At 42.0% G+C, this 8,728-nt stretch overlaps 1 long non-coding RNA gene across 1 annotated transcript; it reads left to right on the top strand.

Moving 5' to 3' along the window:
• The first annotated feature begins 58 nt into the window (after nt 1-58).
• On the top strand, nt 59-8,165 carry LOC144340005 (uncharacterized). The gene is made up of 2 exons (XR_013415679.1): nt 59-239; nt 7,367-8,165. It is a non-coding gene; the product is annotated as an uncharacterized LOC144340005 (long non-coding RNA).
• The last annotated feature ends 563 nt before the right edge of the window (nt 8,166-8,728 follow it).

An 8,728-nucleotide genomic window follows, 5' to 3' on the forward strand; every position in this document is an offset into this window, starting at 1 on the left:
TACCGTAGGCGGGCCAGTCCTGGAGGCCAGGCTGTTCTGGGGGCGGAGCTGTCTCGGAGGTTGGGAGGTCTCGGAAACCGGGCTGTCCCGGAGGCGGGGCACAGGCTGGGGTGAGGCGGAGCCGTCCCTGAGGCGGGCCCGGGGAGCGGTTACTGCGCCCTGAGCCACGCCCGTGGTCTCCTGTTCCATCGGTGGATCCCACCTTGGGCCGTGCTGCGGGCTCTCGGGGCACCTACCAGGTGAGCGACCCCGCCTTCTCGGAGGGATGCTTTGGCCTGCATGGGGCCTCCAACCGGCTCCCCCAGAGTCTCTGCGGGTTCTTGAATGCGAGAGGGGACCCAGCCAGGTTGCTGTCGCACTTGATAAGAAAAGCAAACCCTAAGTCTCCAATAAACCATATTCGGGGCGAATAGTTGCCTAACAACAACGTATGCCACGGGGGAGGCCCCGCGTGGAATCAGGCTCCCTTCCTTCTGATTCTGGGGTGGGCTCAGCAGAGCCGGTGGCCGCTGCGTCGCCCCCGTAGCTCGAGCCTCTGCGTGGAGGGCTGCCCCCTAGTGGTCAGCGGCGGGCCATGCACTTCGAGCCCGGTGGATGCTTACGGCCATGGGGCGGGTGCTCAACTAGGAGGACATTTTTCTCTGGTAGTATCCACAGAAATGCTGCCCAGTAAGTGATATTCTTGCTGGGAAGGAAACGTGCCTGTGGCATCACTAACACAGATTCGTCCTTGCATGGCTGGAGAAATTAAGCTAAAGCTATAGAGTGGCTAGTGCTCGAATTTCTACGCAAGAGAGGTCAGAAGGTGAAAATCAAGGTGGAAGGGTGTGGTCAGGAGGAGGATTTGGTGGAGTCTGGAGGTTAGGAAGGTCTTTCCTAGGAAAGTGATGACTATGCTAGAATGAGGGAAAAAAGAGTAGTCTGTCTGCATTTTGCCCACCATTGGGTCCTCATGGCCTATTTTCATTTCTGACATAGAATAGGCTTTAGTTTCTTAATAAATAACTAAATATATGCTAAATAAATAAGGATACAGTGAACGTCCAAATATATCTGTCGAATTAGTGAGTTAATAACTGACTCTTTGGAGGACTAGTGGAAATCTGATTGGCAGAGGACCAAATACATTCAGGTTTCAGAAACAAATAGCAAGGAGAAACTTACACAGAAAAGAAAGTGTGGATAAGACTTGCCAGAATTTGGAATAATTCAGGTTAGAAATCCAGCGCGTGGTGAAGTACATTGAGTTCTTAGGCTTCATATCAGGGAACAACAGACCTTTGGGAGTTGAAGTGGGAGATGGACATCAAAAAAGTGGGTCAGTAAATTTCCACGTTAAAAGCTGACTCAGGGCCGGGTGCAGGGGCTCACGCCTGTAATCCCAGCACTTTCGGAGGCCGAGGCAGGTGGATCACCTGAGGTCAGGAGTTTGAGACCAGCCTGGCCAACATGGTGAAATCCCGTCTCCTAAAAATACAAAAATTAGCCGGGCCATGGTGGCGCAGGCCTGTAATCCCAGCTACTCGGGAGGCTGAGGCAGGAGAATTGCTTGAACCTGGGAGGTCGAGGTTGCAGTCAGCAGAGATCATGCCACTGCACTCCAGCCATCAACCTCACTCCTCATGGTAAAGCACCACTATTGTTCGAAATTAACTCCTGAGAGTATTTTGGTGTTGCTCTAATAGAAGAAAGGGCTTTAAACAAAGGTGATTTTCCAGGGTCGGAGAGCAGAAAGTACCTGCCATTTGGGAGCAGGAGCTGCCTGAGGAATGGAACCTAACAACATAGGATCGACATAATGGCTCATTAAAAAAAGAGAGGAAGGAAGGAAGGAAGGGAGGGAGGAAGGAAGGGAGGGAGGGATAGGAGGGAGGGAGCAGCATTTACGTTCTGCCTAAATGGTGTCTGACAGAGAATACAGTCATGGGTTCTTAGTTTCTGTTTCTGGTTGGGTGAGTAAAACCCCTTCCTCATCCCTTTTTTCTTCTTTCACTAGAGACAGAAACTAAAAACCATGAGTTCAGGCTGCTAGAAGTCTAAAATAAAACAAAACAGAACAACAACAACAACAACAAAAATAAGGCAGGTTGGATAAGCTTCGAAATGGTTATTACTTAAGCAAAAGTGCAGGCCCCAGATGTTTCCTTTGACTTGGGAGAAAACAGAAGCCATTTATCTCCTTACTGGACTTATTCTGTGACGTACTCTGGGAGATAGAAATGCTATTATGGTCAGTAAATCTGAGAGGAAAAAAGACATGAAAACAACTATACCAAAATTGGCTACAAATTAGGTGCAAGGGCACATAAAAGAAGCAGCAATTATTTCTGATCAAAGGATTAGAGAAGAATGTGCGGAGAAGGTGACACAGAAATTCAGCTTAGAAAAATGTATATTTGTGGGAAGATAAGAGTGGAAGGTATTACAACGTGAGACTGTATAATATTCGAAAGCACGGAGATATGAATGTGAAAGGCTTAATTTGAGAAAGACAAAATATTCATAGTGACTGAAACTTGTTAGCAGAACTTGCATAGTGCTAGCTCTAAAGAGAAGTTTGGGCGCGGTTTAGAGGAACTTTGGCTGCCATACTAGGGAGTTTGGATTCCATTCTACAGTTTGGAGGAAGATTTTTTGAAAGCACCATTTAGTAAACACTGTGGTTGCCTCCTCAACATCTATTCCTTACACTACTCCTATTGTCCTTTCTAACCAAATCTGTTTTTTTTTTTTTAATCAGATAATCCACTTCTCCCTTATGAGATTCAGGGAACAATGAAGTCATCTCCAGTTCCAAGGGTAGATCTATATTTGCTTAAGTCAGGCAGGCTAACTCATACTTTTTGTGCTTCCATGACAGACTCTTTCTGGGTTATACAAAATAAATATACATAAACAATATTATACTTCATTGTCCAGCATATACAAGAGGCAAACAGAAATCAGAAATATTATTTTTACCAGTGGTACATCAGTCCATGTTTTGTCAAATAGAGAGAAATTGCTGCAGTAATTGCAGTTTATCACTACGCCAAATGCAGGGATAACTCATACGTGTGCCTTCTAATTGTGGGCTAGTATTAATAGTCACTGGCCTCCTTCTTAAATTATTTTCAGTCATGAGCTTAACTTAATGTGGTACCATATATTCTTTCTTTTAAGGACCTTAAGAATCTGGAAAGAATTAGCCACACTCTAATTTAGGAACAGAGATGGATGAATCCACCTATGGACATTTCCTGTTATGAGTCACTGGGGAGGTTTACTAAGTCACTATTTAAGATGATCCAGAACAGGTGTCTACAGCTGCTTTAAGAATGAGTCCTGTGGTGGCGATGAAAATGTTCCTCTCGGATGTCCAGCTGCAGGGGGTGGGTATGAAATTGCCAGCTGGCCCCAGCTGGTGTGCTCTGGAATCCTTGGCGCCAAGGCCATGCTGCCAAGGGCTTCTCCAGGCTGGTGATTAAATGTAGTGAGGATCCTAAGGCAGGCCCATTCCTGGAAAACATGGGACTCTCCTGATGGGTGAGTTTGGCTCAAGGACTCCTCATGATCCTGAAAGAAACTCTCTGAGACCTGTACTTCAGTGGAAGCCTTTCTTTCCTTTGCTCTCTCCTTCCCAAGGGTTAAACCTACATTGCAGTCTAATGGTGGCTCTCCCGGCCTCCTCTGGCTCCCTCCACATTTTCTCTCACAGGCATTTCCTTTAATAAATCTCTTGCATATCTGATCCTCTCTTGGCTTTTGCTTCTTGGAGGACCTAGAATAACACAAGTACTGTCATAATTATATCTCCTCACTTTAAATCTCTCAAGCGTAATTACTAAAATTGTGTTGTAGTGGGAGTAAAAAGCAAAGTTACTAACTTGAGAGTATTTATGAAACACTCACCCATTAAGTTTCATACTTTAGCACATTTATAATAACTTTTATTCCAATTATAGCATGGTCTATCTCCAAGGGCAAGTTCCTGCCTGCCTCTTCATTGAAAACAGTGGAACTTTGAAGCAACGAGGGAGTTTGTTGCTTCTCTTGACAAGTGGCCAGCCCTAATTCAGAGTTATGAAAGCTTTTATATTCTGCTTTGGCATATTTGTAAAATATACTTGGGCATACATTTTTTTTTTCTGTTTGGATCATAAGTGTATGAAACATACGTGGTAAGAGCCAGTTATATTCCAATCACAGAGGATGTCTTGGAACATATCACTGCCACTCCAGAGGTGCTGAAACCTTCTTCCTCTAGTCAGGGACATGGCTGGGGTGGGGGTGAGAAGAGATGTTCTTACATTTCTAAACTTTCTTCCATGACCAGACCAGACATAAAGTTTGGTTTTGTCCTGAAGATTTTAGTTGTCTGGGAGCCAGTGGAACTGAGTTAGCCCAAGAATGAGAGTGGTTGTCCTTTTTCTCTTTCTGTCTTTGAAATATTAGATTCACTGGACAGGTGCTCAATAGATCCAATTTTCTTTAATTGCACCTACATCAATGTAATATAAATGTCTTCATTCACAATCCCACAAGGGTTGTAGATATCAATATGTCGGGGGGATAGTGTATGGGAATTGAGGGTCATAGTAGGTCAATTCTATATAAGAAAATTCCTACAGAGAGTGAGTCAAAATCCCTACTCCTACGGGACCAGTGCCTATTATCGTCTATTTCTTTACTTATTTGGAAATGTAAGCAATTATTTCCCAATGGATTTATTACAAAGTTCCTGTGACATCAAGATCGTTCCTTCTCAAGGCTTTTCATTATATATTGAGACTTATAATTTCATTTTGGTTTGCCCCAAGACTTCCACCAAGTCTAGGGGATCTGTAGGGACCGTCCTTTCCCAAGGTACATCATGCATACTTTCTGCTATTATTTTTTTTTCCATCTGTCCCTTGTGGGCAATCAAGAGAAATGCAGATTTGAATCTCTATAAGAAGAGCAGAGTTTCTCCCTTTTTTACTTTTGAACTGAGAAAAAAAAAAAAAAGCAGCAGCCCCTGCCATCCAGAAACTTGTCTGGCACTAACAGCTAGGCCATATTGTTCTTCTATTGTACAAAAACAATTTCAGAAAACATCAGCATCAGACAAGGTCACTCTGAGACCATCACAAAGTGAGGCACATACAAGATCACCATGCAACCCACAAAGTACTGATTATCCTTCTCTTATCTAAAATGAGTAATTGCACTTTTTAGAAACCAATCGCAGCTTTATTCTCATTTTATTTATTTATTTAATTTTTGTTTTTGAGACAGAGTTTCACTCTTGTTGCCCGGTCTGGAGTGCAATGGCGTGATCTCAGCTCACAACAACCTCAGCCTTCTGGGTTCAAGCGATTCTCCTGCCTCAGCCACCCAAGTAGCTGGGACTACAGGCATGCACCACCATGCCTGGCTAATTTTGTATTTTTAGTAGAGATGGGGTTTCTCCATGTTGGTCAGGCTGGTCTCGAACTCCTGACCTCAGGTGATCCGCCCACCTTGGCCTCCGAAAGTGCTGGGATTACCTCCCAAAGTGCTGAGCCACTGTGCCTAGCCTTTATGCTCATTTTAGTCAGCTCTCCTTGTATATGAAATTTATTGAGATGTTAGTTGTAGAATTGTTTCTGGTTCTTGACAGTATGTCATCCAAAATAAAGTCAGACACTTCCCAAAATTATCCAACCAAAGCCCAAGGCCTGTAATAGGTTCTTTCTGACACCTTTTTACTGATGTACCCACAGTTCCCTATGGTGTGCATTTTCCCTAGCTGCAATGAACAGTAGATTCAACTTGTTTAATTGTAGGTGTGTTTCTGTTGGTCTTTGGCTGTAGGGCATTAATAATATTATGTACTATTAATGCATTAATAATATTAATAATGCCCTACAGCCAAAAGTACTTTTTCCAGTGCTAGAGATCCACCAGGCTTTCTGTTAAAGGTCCCTCTAACATTACTGAGACAAGTCAGTGGCTTGCCTTTTAATGCTTTTGCCAGCTGAAATAGTTTATCTCAGAGTTTTGTATGAGGATCTGAGATTTAAGTCTGCTCTAGGTGTTGAAAGCCACAAGCTCAGAGTGCCAGCTGTCTTGTGATTAAATGTCAAAAGCCTTAATTAAGGCTTATTATTTTCTCCTTTGTAATACTTTGGCTCCCAGGCTACACAAGCAGCAAGAACAAAAGGAAAAACTCTGTTTTATTAAAGCTCCACTTGCCTTGGTGGAGGGTCAAGAAAAGGTTTAGAACCTATTTTCAGGTTTTTGGCTCACAGACAATGGGTAAGCCTGCTGGGTCCTGGCCTACAGGGTCTGTTCAGGAAGAAGAGGGGTCTTCTCTCTAAACCTGTGAGATCTCTTCTAGACTCTTTTATAGACTGTTTTTACATTGTATGTTTGATCACTTTATCCTCCCCTAACCCCCTTTGGGCACTATGTCAGACTTTAAATATACTAAATAATTTTGGCAGTATGTAAAAAGTGAATTTTATGTCACTAAGCAATTCATGGAAATATTTTTTAGTACGTACATGTACAGATTTCTTAACCAATTATGTATATTTGAGTTCCTTAGAAGTAACTTTTTAATGACCCTCAGGTACACATATTTGAATTAAAATAAACCTTCGTTCCTGACTGTCATCATTGGTCACTACATTTTTACAAAAAGGTGCAGTTGCTTCCCAGTCTCTATTTATCTTTCATTTATTTACTCATCCCTTTATTCTATTTATTTATAATATAATGAGCACCTATGAAATGCATCCAGTCTCAGACTAGAACATCAGTAACTTAAGCTACTCAAACTTTCCTATCAAAGACATGTTTCTTTATAGCACTCAGATGCACAAGAATCCAAATGCATAGGAAGCATTTCTTAGTTCTCTTGATTGTGAGCTAAGTTGTTTTTTTGTGTAGTTAGAAGAAAGATCTCTGAGAAGCTGAAGATCACCTTCTGCCCCCTCCCTATCGAAGACTGACTGCAATGATGTGGGTCAAAGAAAGAAATCATTTTAAAAGTAGAAGCCAAGCAGGTGTACAGAGGCTTTGTAAGGAGTAGAGAATAGAGGAGGGAAATAGTATTTAAAGAAGGGATAGAGTATGTTACTTTTGTTGGCAAAAAAGAGTCAACATCTAAAGCCATCCCTAGTTATCTGTTGGCCTGTTAGGGACATATGTTAGTTTAGGTTTTGACCTTGGGTGAGGACATTGCTTTAAGCACTGAATAGATCAGATTAATCCTGTGAAGAGGAGATAGGAAATATTTCTGATAAATACTGCTTTGAATATTGGCTTTAAGGCCAATACTCATCAGAGAGCTCCAGTTGACTATGGGAGTTAGACAACAGAGGAAAGTAAACTCATGACATATTTCAATTTCTCTTTACAGGAATTCAGACTCAGTGGTATGGTAGAAGACAAAATAATTTGGGTTATTTCTGTGATAACATGAACAATCTGGAAACTACTCCCATTTGTGAGGATAAACTCTATTACAATACATGGAAAATAGGACAGATGCTAATTCAGGTAAGAAAAGGTCTTTATACAAATATTTACCTTCAGACAGAAATGTTAATGGAGATGGAGAAGGAACGGCTACCAAGAAACTAGGGATAGTAGGACACAAAAAACCTGGTAGTGAGTATGAACCAGTCTGGTGCCTTGCCTACAAGGGGGAGCAACACCACAGAGCTACTGGACAACAAGCCCTGCACTTCCCTAGACCACAGACCAGCTCACTTTGCAGCCACCAAAAGATAAGCACCCAAGGAGAACTTACCGGCCATGGATCCTCAGAAAACAGAACAGCCCAGTGCCCAGCCTTCAGGGGACAAGCATCTGAGTAGGCATACCAGTCACACAAACTTCTGCAGCCAAGGCCACTGAGGTACTTGCAGGCAATACTGACATTAACTACAGCTAAAGAAGCTGCATGGAGACTACACTACTGCATCCATCCAGAACAAAAACAAATGTACCCTACCCAACCAACATGCTAGGACACATCGGCAGGTGTTAAGTCTTTTCCAATGAAAGCTACTCTACAAAGTTAGAAAAGGTGATTATTCCATTAGATGCACAGATGCCAGTGCAGGGATACAAGAAACATAAAAAAGCAAGGAAACATGACATCACCAAAGAATCACAATAATTATCTAGTAACTGACATCAACCAAAAATAAAAATTTATGAATTGCCTGAAAAGGAATTCAAGATAGTGAGCTTGAGGAAACTTGGTGAGGCATGAAAGAACACAAACAGATCATTCAACAATCCAGAGAAACAATTCATGATCTGAATGAGAAATTCAACAAAGAGAGAGATATCATAAGAAAGAACCAAACAGAAATCTTGGGGCCAAAAAAATTCAATGAATGAAATTAAAAATGCAATTGAGAGCTTCAACAGCAAAATAGATCAAACAGAAGAATTTTTGAACTTGAAAACAGGCCTTTTGAAATAGTCCAGTCAGAGGTAAAGAAAAAAAAAAAGGAATGAAGAAGGCTATGGCACTTATGGGACACCATAAGTGAACAAATGTTTGCATTTTGACAACTTAAGAAGAAGAAGAGATGAAGAAAGGCAAAGAAAGCTTATTTAACAAAGTAATAGTTGAAAACTTCCCAATTCTTGGAGAGCTATGGACATCCAGATCCATGAAGTTCAAAGGATACCAGAGATTCAACCCAAAGAGATCCTCTCTGAGGCATATAACCAAACTGCCAAAAGTCAAAGAAAAAATACTAAA

Source organism: Macaca mulatta, chromosome 3, assembly GCF_049350105.2.
Source record: "Macaca mulatta isolate MMU2019108-1 chromosome 3, T2T-MMU8v2.0, whole genome shotgun sequence".
Taxonomy (NCBI): domain Eukaryota; kingdom Metazoa; phylum Chordata; class Mammalia; order Primates; family Cercopithecidae; genus Macaca; species Macaca mulatta.